Source organism: Electrona antarctica (genome assembly GCF_951216825.1).
Source record: "Electrona antarctica genome assembly, chromosome: 2".
Taxonomy (NCBI): Eukaryota; Metazoa; Chordata; class Actinopteri; order Myctophiformes; family Myctophidae; genus Electrona; species Electrona antarctica.
In genome coordinates, this window is record NC_136807.1 from 57,527,464 (window position 1) to 57,546,537 (window position 19,074).

The 19,074-nt window shown below is 43.2% G+C and overlaps 1 pseudogene across 1 annotated transcript in view; it reads left to right on the plus strand.

Moving 5' to 3' along the window:
• LOC306934245 (metabotropic glutamate receptor 7-like) overlaps positions 1 to 19,074 on the plus strand; it is a 285,618-nt pseudogene that overhangs the window by 134,133 nt on the left and 132,411 nt on the right. The window contains exons 6-7 of the transcript in view: positions 4,319 to 4,456; positions 17,359 to 17,563. The product of the transcript in view is annotated as a metabotropic glutamate receptor 7-like (transcript). The remainder of the gene's footprint in view (positions 1 to 4,318; positions 4,457 to 17,358; positions 17,564 to 19,074) is intronic.

The window sequence follows — 19,074 nt, forward strand, 5'->3', positions numbered from 1 at the left end:
TCTTGGAAGTGTGAGAACTAACTGATTTTAAAAGTAAATACAAATTGCAAATGGTGCATTTATATAGCGCCTTTATCCAACGCGCTTTACATAGATTGTGCATTACATTCACCCATTCACACACACATTCATACACCGATGGTGGCGGAAACCATGCAAAGGTACCAACCAGCACATCAGGAGCAATTAGGGGTTCAGTGTCTTGCTCAAGGACACTTCGACACTAACTCTGGGGGAGCCCACAGGGTTCGAACTGACAACCTCTGTTACCATCCAGCCAATCTACCCCTGAGCCACTGCTGCCCTGTAAAAGGCATTCGCATCAGGTCTCGATGGGATATGCACACACTAGTCCTATTGTAGGATTTAATGTCAGTAGACAGAGTTAGACATACAGTGTAATAACGGCATGACCTCACTGTCTAATTCTTACTATCCATAGTAAGTTATACTAACTAATGTGTGGCCTCCCCGTCCAATTCTTAACCCATTTAGACCGTACAACGTGTGGGAACGTCCAACCGACGCATTGCTAGCGCATTTTCATTGATATCAAACGAGAGAAAATATGCGAAGTGAACACGTTGGCGTTCACTTCCCTGTTTACCGTTCACAAAGAAAGGCTTGTATCTCCTAATCTAGGGAGCTCTCCGTGGTTTTGACCAGATGGATATACTATCTTCATTTCTGACTTCAACATGCCTCTCGTTCAAAATATGAACGGGGGATTATTCAGCGACTTTATCGTAATCATAGCCAGGTAAGCAAGCAAAATTATTTCTCCCGTTTTTTGTCCGGAACAGAAGGGGGGGGGGGGGCATATCTGCACGGCACCCCGAGCTGTTATTTTGAAAGAAATCCCAGCGCTGATTGTGTTAAGGGTTTTACTACTATGGTACCAAAAGGATCTTTTACTAAAGGGCATTTCTCTCATTTAAAGGTAAAAGTTTATCTGTAGTAAGTTATATTAACTAATGTGTGGCCTCCCAATTCTATAACTATCGGTATCTGTAAGTTATTGCGACCAAAGGTCACAGTTAACTATGGAATTGCACATTTCCCATCAGTTTGTGTGTTGGTCGGGCACGTGACATCACGTGACATCATCAGGGATGGAGCACGTGACATCACGTGACAGCATCAGAGTTGAAGCTCCCTGATGTCATCAACATTAAGCCCATATATGGAGATCCCTGATGTCATCATATTGGCCAGCAACTCTACATCTGACCTCAAACCCTTAGATCTCCATATATGGAGCTGACCTGTTCTGACATTCCATCCATATGTTGATCCTTCCCCATCCGGATGCATGCACTCAGCCCTCGCCCTCAGTTGTCTTACTGGTACTAACTAATGGGTGGCCGCACTGTCTATAGTTCCTGCTTACTGATGAATGTGTCCCTATAGCAATGACATCAGGGAACGACAGTTTTCTACCTCTGGTCTGCTTTGAGGCAGGTTTCCAGAGAAGAAGAGAAGATATATAACCTCATGATCAGCTCTTTAGCAGTGGCCGGCAAACTGTGTTCTTCTGGATCGGACTAGTGAAATAACCCGGTGAAGGTTGCCGTATATTAGAGAAGTCGATGGGTTGCTCTTCCAAGAGAGATTTTGCGCTCTCATTAGAAGGCGGTGTGCCATCCAGCCGTTTCTCTAATTTATTTGAAAGTGTCCATGTCTCGGAGCCATAGAGTACAATCGGCTCGACGGCCGGCTGAGATGACCAGATCTTATGCAACATGCTCTCAATAGAAGCTTTGCTCGTAGAAAGCTTTGTAGTAGCTGTAACCTTATTGAAAAAAAGGGGGCCATATTGGGTTGAAAAGCTGCAAACCTTTATGGCAACCAGCGTCAGTTGTGGAGCTATTCTTTCATTTAGTGTTCAACCAAACGGACAGCCTCATCATCAACATGAAGAACGTACTGTGAGCTTGTACGGTGCGATCCATGCAGTACATTCTGTCCTGGCTTGTATGATAAATACTACAGTTTGGATGGTGCAGGGACTGAAGTTCCTGCCCACCACCCTGAAGACTGTAGAGGGCTTTGGATCAACAACAATGGGCTCTCAGAAATTGGACCTCTTCCTTACTTCCGTCACACATCGTGGGGCGGCAGTGGCTCAGGAGGTAGAGTGTCCTGTCCTGGCGGTGTGGCAGAGGCTTGTTTATGGATTCTGCCACAAAAGAACAAGGAGGCGCGGCCTTTGCGCTTAGAGGCAGGCCCACGGCCGTCTTGAGTGACAGGCTGTCAGCCAGGCAGAATAAAAGCGTGATGCGTTTTTTAACATAACAGTAGAGTTGTCCAGGCGTTAACGCGAATGGAATGGATGGAAAGGATTTCTTGTATGAGAAGCATTGGTTGGAAGTGACATTACACAAGCGTCCGTTTTTAACGTGTATTAGTTTTAATAGTTATATTAGTTCGTATTTTGAATTTAATTGTGCGTCTATCTGTGTTGTGTTTATAGACTCCTCACTCAAATGTGCACTTGCAGTTTGGGCAACTCGAAAGCAAACTCCACATGCCCCAACATTATATTTGCTACTTACGTTAGCATCGGGTAGCTAGCTGTTGTTGTCACAAGACTCGGTCGCCCGTCTTAGATCATCAGCACCATAATAATCCATCTGTTTCTTTCAATCGCCTGTATCTCCTATTCCTTGTCCTAGATGGCATTTTTGGTCAAAACAGCGTTTCTTTGATGGCACAGAGCCGACGATGGGGACTCCTCCGGAGCCCCGGCATAGACCCATATTGTAAACAACAGTTTAACGGGACCTGTTCAACCTACTAGGATAATACTACTTCCGGAAGTCTGGAAATGTGGCTTTTCAAAATAAGAGCTCAACTGGAAAAAATGCTGGCGTGAATTAGATCCAAATTTTTCAATAAATGCTAGCGGATAGAGTGTTAAGATGCCTCTACAAACAGTTTAGGACATAATGAGGTTTCCACACGAAGGAGACAATATATAAAAGAGACTCTCGTGGTCTCGGACCGACCACCGTTGTATTTGCATTATGTACGTTTTTTGTGATGAGGACTATACGGATGAAAATTTACAGACAGTACTTTAGAGATCGTGGCTGTAGAATGGAAACCTCACATGTCCAAAACGGTTACTTACTTTTAGAAAGAGTCGCGTTGCGACACGTTTTGATCCTGTCGAAAATATGGAGATGAGAGGTTTCTGCCCGACGGCAAGGATATTAAGTATTTATTGTTCATTATCATCATCAACACTTGCTGTCCGTTCCAAATATACCAATACATGAAACACACAGGGAATCAGGATTTGGCTTAACGACTACAATTGTGGGCAATGGAAAAAAGGGAATTGTCTCAAAAAGCTTCCGCCGTACAGAAGCTTGCTGCTGCTTAGAGGTAAGAAGCTAGCTGTTGTCACTGCTCACAGTCCCTGGTTATTTATTATACATCCTTTCTTAATTAATGTAATTTCCTAGATGAAAGAAAAGTGATTAAAGTTCCATGGGTTGGGGGAGGGGAGGAGAGAGAGAGGTGCAGTTGTCAGTACTTTTACTTCTACTTCTACTTCTACTTCTACTTCTACATACATTAATCACTTTAATAGACATTTTGGCCCATTTGAAAATGAGCAGATCTACAAGCTCACAATAGGCTCACAATGCTTCACAGCACTAGCACTAGTTGGCGGTCCAATTCATGTTATAGTTACTCTTTATGTTTTTGCTACAAGAGAGAATTTAAGAGAGATTTAAGTCAAGCACTTTGATGTTGTCTGTTTAAAGTCACAGTAGTTTTGGTTCCAACTTCCAGGTGACACATTTTGAATATAGTAGGCCTAATGTTCAGCAACTACACACTATAAAGACAATACATATTTTCATGGAAAAAAATAATAACCGTGTGAGAATCGTGATCTCAATTCTTGTGGAGGAAAATCGAGATTCACATTTGAGCAAGAATCGTACAACAGATAGCCTAGCAACATTTGAATATATATGGGGCCCTATTACAACTCACCTTGACTCTGCTGTGTAACCGCTGGCCTGTTTGCCCTGCTGCTGTGCTCTCTTGTTGATTATGTTCTGTATGCCCTGCTGCTGTACTCTTGTTGATGTCTTATGAATGTTGTGTTCATAGCCCGTTATCTCATCACGATAGGTTCGCCACTCGTTTTATACATTGTCTAGTCTGGTGTATGTGTCATTGTTATGTACAGTATGTCCTGTATGTCATGTCTATAAAAAACCTAATAAAAACTAATATAATAAAAAAAAGAATCGTACAACACTATTTGATGATCTATCTCTCTCTCTCTCTCTCTCAGGGTTTGATGAATACTTCACGGCTCTCACTCTGGAGAACAACCGTCGCAACGTGTGGTTCGCTGAGTTCTGGGAGGAGAACTTTGACTGTCGTCTGCTCAGTTCCTCCAAGAGAGAGGACACCAGCCGCAAGTGCACAGGTACACACACACACACACACGCACGTGCACGCGCACGCGCACACACACACACACACACACACACACACACACACACACACACACACACACACACACACACACACTCACACACCTGTAAACACACACAAAGGTAAACAAACACACAGGTAAACGCATGCACAGGTAAATACGTGCACTCGTCATTAGCAGGGAATGTATAAAAAGTCTGGGAGAATAGCCGATCTACAAATAGCCGATCACACGGTCGTCTATGTTCTGTGTGAGACGCCACTGTGGGACTCGGTGTTAAGTCAGGTGTTACATGTCATTAGCCTGGCGTGGCCAGACACGAATCTGCCGGTGCCTAAAAAATAAAAAAAATAAGTAATTAAGTAATTTCCACAGTGATATACTGTAGCCTGGCCACGCAAGACGAGGCGAACATATCATATGGTTGTGAACAGTGATACAGTCTGGCCAGGCGAGGCTAACATGTCATATGGTTGTGAACAGTGATACAGTCTGGCCAGGCGAGGCTAACATGTCATATGGTTGTGAACAGTGATACAGTCTGGCCAGGCGAGGCTAACATGTCATATGGTTGTGAACAGTGATACAGTCTGGCCAGGCGAGGCTAACATGTCATATGGTTGTGAACAGTGATACAGTCTGGCCAGGCGAGGCTAACATGTCATATGGTTGTGAAGAGTGATACAGTCTGGCCAGGCGAGGCTAACATGTCATATGGTTGTGAACAGTGATACAGTCTGGCCAGGCGAGGCTAACATGTCATATGGTTGTGAACGTGACCTTTTATTCCCGTTAGATGGAACAGCGAGGCTGTGGGCCTACCTCCACCCCCCGCTCTTATCTGTGACACCGCCACAGTTCCTAAATGCTTCTCTGTGACACCACCACAGTTCCCAAATGCTAAACGTTTCTCTAGCCGACGGCCAGATCGAGACACACACAGAGGTTATCATTCTATTAACAATGGCGTTTTTGTCTTCAGGTCAGACGGACTGAGGTCTCATGACCTGTCTGTCTGTCTGTCTGTCTGTCTGTCTGTCTGTCTGTCTGTCTGTCTGTCTGTCTGTCTGTCTGTCTGTCTGTCTGTCTGTCTGGCGGCTCCATGTGGCCAGCTGTGTCCTGTAACGCAGTAGGTCACAGTTCTGTCTGTCTGTCTGTCTGTCTGTCTGTCTGTCTGTCTGTCTGTCTGTCTGTCTGTCTGTCTGTCTGTCTGTCTGCTCCATGTGTCCAGCTGTGTCCTGTAATGCAGGAGGTCACAGTTCTGGACATTTCTCAAAAAGGGTGCCGCCCGCTACACCCTAGGGTGGCCGTGACTCAAGTCCAGTGGTGTGACTGGTGTCAGCAGAATAATTTGATGATATGTCACTTCAGTTTAACCACTCGGTCACCCTCTATAAGTTTGTAAAACGGACCTTGGGTTGCACTGCACTTATGGTGTCTACATCAAATCTGTAGCTATACTAGCTCAACATCTTTGACAAATACCAAACCGGTCGTCCTTGAAATGAAGCAAATATTTGAGAAGCACTGGCGTGAACTAAGCTGCAGTGGAACACTCTCTGATGTCACGTCACAAGTCATTACTTTCAAAATAATAATAATGGCCGCGATACATCTCGTCTGGGATGACTCATCATGCCTCTCCGTCCAGTTACACTGTACCTGCTCTCTCTCTCCTGTCAGAGCCTTGAGAAGGAGAAGTCTCTAATGAAGTGAGCAGCTTATGAAGCCTTCCAAAAGCCTTACCCTTTACGTCGGTTCCCAATGACGATTACACATTTAGCTTGACGATCAATTGCGACACAAACAATAAGGGCCTTTCTCTGCCCCACCCTTCTCCCATTTGTTTATATTGTGTTTAGGATCCAAGATGGCCGCAGCACCAGGAGGGGGTGGCCTTACTGGGCTGCATTCACAGTCATTCAAGACACCTGTCTTGTGTCTGTGTTTAATGGCCGCTCCAATGCATTTCCAATGGAAGCCCATATGGTTTGACCAAACATTTTGTTTGATGGGGGGAAGGGGGGCAGAACACATCCATCAAAGCTGTGTTCAGACACAAGTCAGGTGTCAGGCACAAGGCAAGTGTCTTGAATGCAGCCCAGTAAGGGCATTATGTCGACCCCGCCCGCTCACCTCCGCCCCACCCCCCTCTTGGTGCGGCCATCTTGGATCTAAACACAATATAAACAAATGGGAGAGGGGTGGGGCCGAGAAAGGCCCTTATTGTGATTGACAATTTAATTGTGTTTTTGGTATTGAGCATTGGAACATATGAATAAGTGATTTCTGTTTGGCTTTTAGGCTTCGTAAACAACAGGTGCACTCGACACAGTTACGACATAGATAATCTACTTTATATGAATAGTGGAAATAGAGGGTATGCGCATGCATGAAGTGAATTTAATGTTGTTTAAAGACATTTAATGCAATCAGATAGGACTTTTCTGTTTGGATGTATGGTAAGGCCAGAAAGTAGTTTTCTTTTGCCACTCAGTAGACGTTCCCGCATAACTTCCGGGTATGATGATGATGTCACGCGCATACCCTCTATAGCAGATATACAAGCTCAAAACGCATCATGACGTGACGCATTCATGAAAAAAAATTACTCACTTTTGACCACAACAAATTGGTTAAGTATGGTGCTGGTCTCCGATCCATGCTATGAGGACTGCTGGGGAAACTAGACAACAATTCTGCAGAATATACCCCATGTCCAGTCATTTGGACCAGGGGAAAAGATTACTATATGTTATTGTATTCTGGACTTGTCCTTTAAGTGTTTAAAATGCTGGTCTACGTCCAAACTGACAAGACCTAAAAAAAAAACCTAAAATAAATAAAAAAATAACTCAGTGCATCAGATTAATTAAACATCCCCCAGCGAGACCAAGCCAGCTGGAAGGCTTGTGTTTTCTGCCAACTGCACAGATGAGCACTTTGTATTACCTACACACCTCTTGCACTGTGGCGCCTGTTATCTGACTGAACTAAATCTTGTACGACAAAGTATGGCATTCATTTTAAAGGTACATTCAGTGATTTGACTTAATTCAAATATCACTTATTTTTTCTTTTTTTCTGGATAATCCTCCCTACTATAGAGTGTGCTGACCATATAAGGAGTTCCTCCCTGTCCCCAGTGAGCCCCTGGGGTCAAAAAACCCTAGTTTCGGTTTGGGCTTTGGGTGGCAAAGCTTTCATCCAATCAGGATGAGAGGTGCCTTCCTCCAATCATGATCGAGTGTGGCTGGCATTGGTGTGCGTGCTGTTGGTCTGTTGTACTTCCCCCACTGTAGAGCGTGTGCCTGTGCACATCTTGTTACCGGGTGGACCGGGTTTTTTTCCAAATCACCCAAATCACTGAATGCTCCTTTAAGAGGATAAACTAAATCATAAAATGTATAAATGTGGAGATGCGGAGCCTGACAGCAACGATGTAGAACCATGACAGTAATTACAACGTGACATAAACACTTTCTGTTTTGGGGGGGGATTTAGTTTCCATTCTGTTTGTCACTTTGGTTCCTTTTATCACGTTAAACATGTCAAACGCTTGTCGTCTTCAGGCAGACCGGGCGAATCCCAAGCTTCCATTAAAAAAAAGAAGACATTTTAAATGTCGTGTGTTATCCACACGTCCCCCATTCTTCTCGCTTCACTCCCGACGCCGTTACGAAACCGCAAACGCTGTAAAAAGCCGCAATCCATTTTCAACCTTTTTCATATCAGACCAAAAGCTGATGTTTATTTATGAACGTCAGGGGGGGGGGGGTGGGGGAGATTTATTTATATATTTATTTATTTGCTCTCCATTGAAAAGCTTTTTGAAGTCACACAGCGCTCACAGCTCTCGCAGCTGAAAGGTTAGAGTGTGTGTGCGTGAGTGCGTGCGTGCGTGCGTGCGTGCGTACGTGCGTGCGTGCGTGCGTGCTGAAATGCAGCACGGTGAGAGACCCGGAAAAAAAAACAGGCTGAAATGTCAGCTTGGATTGCCGGTGACCTCCCGTGACCTCTCCCGTGGCTTCAACGCCGCTCGCTCTCAGACAGTCGTTGTGTCCGTCGTGGGACAGCGATGGACGTCCACCTCAAACCCCCCCCCCCCCCCGACCCTGACCGGGTCAACACGTCCCCTCTGACCCCTCCTCACCGCCATGCGAGGGAGGAGAAGGAGGAGGAGGAGGAGGGTTCCCATAGACATTTAAATGACTATTTCATCCAAAAAAAATGACTTCATGTCCATCGTTGACTCACCCCTGTACCCCATGTGTGTTGGATTGGACTCTGCCTCACTTCAATTCATCGAGTATTTTCGTATTGTGTGGATTCTTCATTTGCCGCACGTCGACTTGTGTTCAAGAGATCACAGGCTGATCAAACGATTCAAAGTGATTTTTTTTTTACCATTCGAAGTCATTTCGGTGAACTTCTCCTTCGTCGATTTGCCTGTCTGCTTCCTGATTGCGACCGGGGGATTTTTTTTTCGACCAATGACATAGCTTCTAGGAACATCTTTGAATGCAGATTGTGGCCCCTATATGTGTCACAGAGACTACATTTTTGGGAGCGTTTTACTCATTGCTGGCTGTCTGAATACAAAAAAAGAAAAGGGTCATTAAAATGTTGACATATTGTTTATAGCTACTTTAAGAAGTATAGTGAAAATAGCAGATCTACAAGCTGTGAGCTTGTACAATAGTGTGGGTACCAGGCGTCCCATACGGGCTAAAAGGTTTGCGAAGAACTGCTTCTAAAATCAAACACTGTTTCTCGAGAAGAAAACCTGGAAGTGTTTGGAGGTCTATCTCTTGGTGCTGTACTATAGGGGTTCTCAACGTTTTTTTGGCTGGGGACCCCCGGAAATGCTTTGGCCATGTCTCGTGACCCCCCCTCCCCACCACCAATACAAACTGACTGCAAAATTAACTTAACAAAAAAAAAAACATTATATTTTTCTCTCCAAAGTACACCTACAAGAGTCTGAAAGGTTTAAAAAAAAATGTGCAAGTACAAATATATCCGGGTCTTACAGGGTTAAAGGACAACTTTAGTTTTTTTTAACCAAGGTTCATGTTTTAGGTTGTTTTTAGAGAAAGTAAAAGGTGAGTTTTAGACTTTTTTCATTTACTGCTTTCTTTCGTTTTAGGGATTTTAGCTGTTTTTGACAGGGGGGTGGGGGCATTCGAGCATGGGGCTAAATATGTATTTTTTTTTACAAAATATTATGGCAATTTCTTTTTTTTATTATTTACCATAGTCCTAATAGACCCCAGAAAATTACATCTGGCCACAGAAGATCGCAGGATCTACTGAATGTGAAGGAGGCCTACTGGGGGTCTAGTAGGACTATAGTAAATAATAAAAAAATAAATCGCTATAACATTTTGTAAAAAAAATACACATTTTGCCCCATGCTCGAATGCCCCCGCCCCCCTGTCAAAAACAGCTAAAATCCCTAAAACGAAATTCTAATGATTAATTAGAATTAACACTTATCTTTTACTTTCTCTAATAACAAGTTAACAACCTAAAACATGAACCTTGGTTGAAAAAAAATAAAGTTGTCCTAGATCCTAAGTTGTCCTAAGTTGTATAGAGAAAATATATCATAAATGAATACTGCAACCAGATATAATCATTAAGGAAAATCCATGCATGTACTATGTGCACTATGTAAACTCTTCATTTCCATTTTTCAGCCATTAATTGCACATAAAACAAAAAAAAACATTTGAAAATAATTTGGAGACCCTCGAGGGGTCGCGACCCACGTGTTGAGAACCCCTGCTATACTACAATCCATCCTACTTGAAACTTCAGTTCATTTTTCAAGTGACTGAATTCAGCTTCCATATGCTAAGCTTAATGACAAAATCGGTGCACGTCAGCACTTTCTAAATGTGCCATATACATTTATATATTTAAAATGAAAGTAGAAATCCGGCAGAGGTTGTACATAATTCATTCAAGCAGGACACAAACCTTTAACCCATTAAGGCCGGCATGAGGCCGATCTCTACAAAATTTGAATGTATCTCAACAACAAGAATGTTGCTATATCAGTGGTGCTCAAACGATCAAGGACCGTCAAAATCTATTTGGGAACGCGGACCCTCATATGACAATATTTTGTTCCAGATTCCAGTTAAAAAGGTCCGCTTTAAAATATATATTCAAAGATTTGCAAACATTTTCACGATTTTTCACAAATAGCAGATCTTACAAGCTTGTGCGCCACTTCGTGCCGCGATACAAGCTTGTAGATCTGCCATTTTGTTGTTTTTGTTTCAAATTAAATGAAATGACACGCGGATGCTCTGGCGGTTTTAATGGGTTACGGAGGCCGGTCGTGAAAGGCCAACGCACTGGAGGGAGGAAATGAGGCAGGAGATGAGGCGGGCGTGGAGTCACCGAAGCAGAGTGCCGTACCAAAGTTCACTGTGATCCTCGTCGTCTCGGAAAGACGTGACCAATGAATCTATCGTCGTGGTCTCAGACTCAAGATGTGACCAATGAACAGTGGTGGAAAGTAACTATGTACTTTTTCTTAAGTACAATTTTGAGCTATTTGTACTTGAGTATTTCCAATTTCCAGTACTTTTACTTCTACTCCACTACATCTCAGAGCCAACATTTTTACTTTTACTTCACTACAATTATTTGAAAACTTTAGTTAGTTACTTTGGCGATTTAAATTTTGATTAGAAAACATACATTAACCACTTCAACCCTATACATTTTGGCCATTTGAAAATAGCCGATCTACAAGCTCACAATGCGTCGCGATGCGACACATTGTGTGCTTGTAGATCTGCTATTTTCAAAATATTTTGTACACATTTTGAACTTGTGAAATGGGACATTCTGCAATATGAGTACTTTTACTTTTAGTACTTTAAGTACATTTTGATGCCGCTACTTTTGTACTTTTACTTGAGTACATTTTTAACGGCGGCGGCGGCGGTGGCTCAGGGGTAGAGTGGCTGGATGGTAACCGCAGGTTGCCTGTTCGAACCCGGGCTCCCCCAGAGTTAGTGTCGAAGTGTCACAAGACACTGAACCCCAAATTGCTCACGATGTGCTGGCTAGTCCCTTGCATGGTTTCTGCCGCCATCGGTGTATGAATGTGTGTGTGAATGGGTGAATTGATGCACAATCTATGTAAAGCGCCTTGGATAAAGGCGCTATATAAATGCACCATTTACCATTTAACACGAGACTTCTACTTGTAACAGAGTACATCTACATTGCAGTATTTATACTTTTACTTAAGTAAAACACTTGAGTACTTTTTCCTCCACTGCCAATTAATCTATATCCTCGTGGTCTCAGACTCCTGGGCAGAAAGATGTGACAGATGAATGGCAGCGTACGGTGTCCGCCTGTCTGACGGTGCTTACCGTCTGAGTGTGCAGCGCTCCGCCCTTAAAGGAGAATTACATGCTAGAAGGCTTTCTTACCTTTATTTGTAGTTGTTACGTCCCCACCAAAGAGGTCCAGGTATTATTTTGTGCAAAAGCTCCTTATTGGAGCTACCATAAGCCCTCAATGAATTGAATGGAATGGTAATTGAATGGGGCTATGGGGTGTTGTGCTAATTCGCTTATTTCCATCGCTCAAAATTATTATTTTTTTGTATATATCCTCTCTTCATAATGTAAATAATATCCCAAGCGGCACACTTTACTACTTATTCCGATGGAAATAAGCGAATTAGCACAACACCCCATAGCCCCATTCAATGCAATGCAATTCATTTAGGGCTTATGGTAGGGGAAATAGCCAATAAGGAGGTTTTGCACAAAAAAACACCTGGACCTCTTTGGTGGGGACGCAGGCCCGGTTCTTCCTACAGGCCGACGAAGCAACGGCTTCGAGCGCCATGGGGGAGGGGGCGCCAAAAAAAATAATAAATAAAAACATTTTCTTTTTTCTTTGTTTTTTTTTTTTTACGCTGTCCCAACTCTGTCTGCACCGTTTCCCCCCAGTGCCCCCCCAGTGCCTCCCCAGTGCCCCCCCAGTGCCTCCCCAGTGTCTCCCCAGTGCCAGTGTCCCGCCAGTGCCTCCACAGAGCCTCCCCAGTGTCCCCACAGTGCCTCCCCAATGGACCCCCAGTGCCTCCACAGTGTCCCCACTGTCCCCCCAGTGCCTCCACAGTGTCTCCTCAATTTTTGGGACAGAGTAAAAAAAAAAAAAAAATCCCGCGAAAAATCCTGCTTGGGGCGCCAGATTGCTCAGGACCGGCCCTGTGGGGACGTAACAACTACAAAGAAAGATAAGAAAGCCTTCTAGCATGGAATTCTCCTTTAATATCACGCAATCTGACGCTTTCTGCTACAAATCACGTCTGTCTCACAGCAGCCGAGTCTCCTTGTCTCACAGCTGAGTCTATCTCTGCTCTTTTTTTCTCCCTCCATTTGGAAATACAATATAGCAAAAGCACACTACTTTTCTTACTATATGCTGTGTGTAATATCTAGCAAAAGTCTAGCAAAATGACAATTCACCAACTAAACACACAAAAACAACTTAAGAAATGCAAACCCCATAAGCCCTGCAGTGGTGTGCACAGATAGACACTAGGGGTGCCCTTTTGAAAAAATAATACCTTTTTTTACAGTGTACACTGTACAGTATGTGGACCATAGTGACATTGATCAATTCTTGATAAAAAACAGCTTCTAATATATTATTTAGGCCCCAAAATCTATACATCTCACACTATTAAGGCAACCGGCCGGTTCCACACGCTGCACAAGGTGCCCTTTTTTTTTCACTTGAGCACCTGCCCCTCTAAATGTCTGTGCACGCCACTGAAGCCCTGGCTTGGCCCCACTTCACCGTCTGGCTCCCTGCTAATTTTAGGATTGATTTTGAGGTTTCTCTTATCTTTTTAAAATGTTTTTTTTTGTGGCTTTCACCTTTATTTTATATTTTTTATGGAGGGACAGACAGTAGGCTGACAGGAAATGGGGGAGAGAGATGGGGGGGAAGACATGCAGTAAAGGCCGTCGGGATCGGAGTCGAACCCGCGGCACACTGCCAGACTGGATTACCAGCCAAGGTGCCTGGACCGCTGAGCCACGGCCCAGGCCGTTTCTCTTATCTTTAAATGGGCTGCAGCCCCTCGCTATCTCTCTGAGCTCCTGGAACACCTACAGTTCTTACTGCTCTGAAGAGATGCCGATAATGTACTGCTGGTCCAGCCCAAAACTAGCAAGCAAACCATGCATGCAGGGGCTTCATGTGGCATCTGTAGCCTCCCAGGCTCTGGAACATAACCTGCCACTCCATGCTAGATCTGCTCAGCCCATCAATGTTTTTTAAGTCTCTGTTTAAACCCATTTTGACCTGAGATCAGATTCTAAAAATGTCTTCTACATCCTGACAGTTTTCTGAAAAAGCTATGTTCTTCGTTCTTCGATTTAAAAAAAATAGCAGACCTACAAGCTCGTAGCGCGCCACCGAGTGGCGCGCTACGAGCTTGTAGATCTGCTATTTTTCAATAGCTAAAGCATAACATAATGCTAACACCAAAAGGGGTTCCCGCCCAAAATGGGTTAAGACTCTCTATAGCTTTTAATCTCATATGAGATCATCCAATGTTTTTTTTTATTATTATTTTATGTTTTCCTTTCTCTTTTTCTGTAGCAGATCTTCAAGCTATATAACTAGGCTTACTAGTTGGTCTTACTGTCGCAAATCGTAATAGTGCAAAGTCCAAAGTTCAGCGCAAGACCAAGTCCATTTTCAGTAGGACTTGGTCTTGCACTGAACTTTGGACTTTGCACTATTACATTGCACCAGCACTATTGCACTTGGGTTATTGTACAGTATCATGGTTATTTATTTGTAGGCTTAAAGTTGCTGCTAGCTCCATATTCTGGTAGCAATCATCGCTTTCAGTGAAAAACGATTTCTCCTCGTCTCTCTATAGAGTGTGTGTTCAGTAAAAGGGTTTCTCCTCGTGTCTCCTTGGTAAACGGAAAATACATTTTCAGGTCGCTCGCAAATGTCATCCAATCAGGAAATGATTTATCAGGTTAGATTTTTGCAGTGTTCCAGTTCCACATGTGTCTGCTGCTCCATTTTATTTGTTCCATCACTTCCAATTTCACTTGTTTGTCCTGATATCCTGTATGACTCTATCTGGTTTGGATCAAAATTATACTGTATATGACTTCTCTATCTGGTTTGGATCAAATTGGTATCCTGACCTGAAAGAGTATTCTTTTCTGTTTCCAAACGAACTGGAGAGACCGGGGAAACCCACAACCACTGCATGACACTGATCAGAAGAACTATCAGAACAGTTCTTATAATTAATACTACGCTCAGTGACTCACACTGGGAAAGAGCGCTATTAACACTAGCATGCCTGATTTAAAATCTCTACTAGTAAGACGGCTAACGGTCGGGCTGACCGTGTGTTTCATGTGATTTGATTGGCCATTATCTCCCCCACTCGTCTAATGTTCTTCACACCTCCCTGCACCCGTTGACGGCTTGCCATTGTCTTCTAAATGTTACATTCCAACTAATTCAAGGCAGCAGTTTCAACTGACAGGACAACTCAAGTTATCTTGTCTTTTTCATTTCAGTTTACCAAACTATAATTATAGTGACGATGTGAGCGCTATATATCGTCACTATAATGAATTACCCTTGCACAGCAAACACTGTCCGACTTTGTATTGAGACAATAAAATAGGCTAACACACGTTATTGTAACAGCCAGAGCCAGTTACACACAGAGAAATACGACATTAGCGTTATATATTGTCATTTTTATATAGAGGGGAAACATTATAGGGAGGGAGGTCTATCGCGTAGGAATGATTCATATCATTGATGTCATTTTTACACTGTTCGTTTAGCGTGCCCTCCGAAAAATAAAGTCACAAACTATGTCTGTTTATTTCTCCAGAAAGGCTAGGCAAGGCAAAGCCTTGCCTAGCCTTACAGACCCGCTGCCTATGATCGATGTAATTTATATATATTTGATTGATTGTGCCAGCAGAGAGGTCCGTAGCAGAATTTTTATAGCAGCACGGTTTATATGTGACGCATCGCCGCCACAAATAGTGCTACAGCGTTATCTAAAATGCACTTCCGCATACCTCACCGGCAGTTACTTGGATCCATGAACATATTCTCTCCCTCTCTGCGAGAGAGGGAGAGAGAAAAAAAAAGAGAGACGTGATGCATGAAAATCAGTTCCACAGTTCCACAGTTCCACTGGTAGCGTGCAGAAAAGTTTACAGACAAAGAAGGACGGACAGAACTGTTATCTTTTCACTGACAAAACATTTAGAGGTTCTAAATGTTTAGTCTATCGGGTTGGACTGATTTCAAACACTGTCATTTTTATTTGGAATCGCGCATCGGCAAGCATTCTCGCTCCAAGGAAAGGAAATGTCGGTCGGGTCAAACAGACCATGCTATAAACTTTATTATTAAACAACATTTAGTCTATGCTGTGAGTACATTCGTAATGTAAGTTTGCCTATACATGTGGAAGTATTTTGAATGCAAATGACACATTAGCTTGAACAATGCCCGTCTCCAGCCGGGAGGGAGGTGTGAACTTCACTGCTTGCGGGGGAGAAAGGGAGAAAGAGTCTAAGAGCGGTCCCACAGACCGAAAAAGAGCAGACTTAGTAGTAGAATTATGTCTAAAATCATATTTCCAAAACGTTTCAGATGAAAAAAAAAACAGAGATGGTTTGAATCGAACATTTAGAAAAAGTCATGCAAGGGGAACTTTCTCAGGACTTCATGGGCAAAGAAAATCCACTTCAAAATTTCAAAATCGGTCAGCCAGACCGATCCGACGCGCTAGTGTTAAAGAACCGGGGTTACGTTTGTAACCTATAGTTATTTACCACTCATTGTAACAATCACTTACTGAGCCTTTAACCCAATGGTTTTCAATAATGTGAAAAGGGCAGATCTACAAACTCCACTCGACACTCAAGAGATACTCTGGGGGGAGGACACCAAATCTTTCTGTGATATTAGGATAGTTTGTAGATTGACCAGGTTTTATAGTATAGATGGTCGATTACTTTTGATGCAGTAATTTTTCTTTTTTTCTTTTTAAGTTATTTAAAAAGGTATTACAAGACCTTAATGATTTCGTTACGTCCATTACGTCATTGGCCATAAACCAGTTAAATTAAAATGGGTGGACCCTGCAAAAACGATGTTGCGGCCCCCCCACAGGTTGAGAACCACTGCCTTAACCCACTGTTGGGATTGACTTGTACTCTCAATTTATAATGTAGGCATTTATAAGACGCTCTAAATCCAGAGCGATTTACAGTAAGAAAGAGCAACACATGGTAATACATAAAATACATAGAAATGGTCATTAAGGATCATGAGTAAGCTAAAAATCACACCCGTGTGAACTGAGTGGTGTAAGGTCTTATATAGACTGATCAGCTGTGGTCTGACGTAATGTCTGACGTAATGAAATCACACCCGTGTGAACTGGGTGACCATAGCAACCATGCTCATTTTTGAGTGGTGTAAACCACTCCTACAACTGGCTTTGTTAGTTTACGTGTCTGTCCGTACCATAAACAATGAGCATGGTTGCTATGGTCACCCAGTTCACACGGGTGTGATTTCATTATGTCAGACATTACGTCAGACCACAGCTGATCAGTCTATATAAGACCTTACACCACTCAGTTCACACGGGTGTGATTTTTTTTGGTACGAACAGACACGGGTACAAAGCCAGTTGTTGGAGTGGTTTACACCACTCAAAAACCTAACATCCATCTAACAGTAGAATATCTGTACAATGAAACTAGGAGTACACACTATAGAGTACTGTCTACATAATATGCTATCTGCCCCCCCCCCCCCCCCACCTCCAGGCCAAGAGCGCATCGGCATCGACTCCAAGTACGAGCAGGAGGGCAAGGTGCAGTTTGTGATCGACGCGGTGTACGCCATGGCCCACGCCCTCCACGCCATGCACAGAGACCTGTGCCCCGACCACCCGGGGGTCTGCCCCCAGATGGAGACCGCCGAGGGCAAGACGCTGCTCAAGTACATCCGCAACGGAAGCTTCAACGGTGAGTGGCGGCACGCTCCTCAGACCAGATCTCTCTAGGTGGTCCTCAGACCAGCTCTGTCTAGTCTAGGTGGTCCTCAGACCAGCCCGCCATCGTCATCTCGGTTCTCCATACATCTGGCCAGCGCGTTGGTGCTTTGCGCTCTTGCGTCGTTCTTGAGTACATCCACATATGTTAATGTGGGACGTCCTCGTGACCGGGGCCCGTGTGTTGGTTCCCACAGCACCAGTTTGCTGGCTGGCAGCTCTTGGTGTGTCTTTGACAGTGTCCAGCTAGTCTCATTCTCCTGGCTGCTATTTTCTGGCTCGCCCTTGGCATTCCATCATACAGATTCTTGTTGGTAACATGTGTATAGGCTACTCTTGCTGAAGTCAAAGGGACATTTCACCGCTGGACGAAACTGCAGTCACTCAATGTTATTTTTAGTATTTGTAGTAGATAAGGGCCATTGGGGAAATGAGTTAACCTGGAGTATTGTTGCTTCCAAACTCTCCCATGTTGCCATGGAGACGGGCCAAAGCCTTCTAAAGCATGGTTCCATGTTTAGTCACAGAAGCGTTGTACCACGATCCAATCTGTGTTCCCGTTGAAGTGACACCGGGTTTATTTATTTATTGTTTTTATTTATTGAAAAACCGGGTTTATTTAATCTGTGGTCCCTTTGAAATGACACCGGGGAGGAAATGAGAAATCACTGCCCAGGTTTATTGAATCTTTTAGTGTGTGTGCATCCTGCACATTACGTTTCGTCTTGTTTTGTGAACTAAGATTGAAAATGGAATCATTGTAAATTCAGTCCGTCCGGGGGGAATTTAATTGTCTTCACTTTTCCCCTTTCCTGTTGAAGAAGGAAGACGTTATAGAGGTGACTCAGAGATATCAGTAAATACATCAGAAGTTAGAGACATATGACTCAGAGATATCAGTAAATACATCAGAAGTTAGAGACATATGACTCAGAGATATCAGTAAATACATCAGAAGTTAGAGACATATGACTCAGAGATATCAGTAAATACATCAGAAGTTAGAGACATATGACTCAGAGATATCAGTAAATACATCAGAAGTTAGAGACACATGACTCAGAGATATCAGTAAATACATCAGAAGTTAGAGACATGACTCAGAGATATCAGTAAATACATCAGAAGTTAGAGAGACATGACTCAGAGATATCAGTAAATACATCAGAAGTTAGAGACATGACTCAGAGATATCAGTAAATACATCAGAAGTTAGAGACATGACTCAGAGATATCAGTAAATACATCAGAAGTTAGAGACATATGACTCAGAGATATCAGTAAATACATCAGAAGTTAGAGACATGACTCAGAGATATCAGTAAATGCATCAGAAGTTAGAGACATATGACTCAGAGATATCAGTAAATACATCAGAAGTTAGAGACATATGACTCAGAGATATCAGTAAATACATCAGAAGTTAGAGACATATGACTCAGAGATATCAGTAAATACATCAGAAGTTAGAGACATATGACTCAGAGAT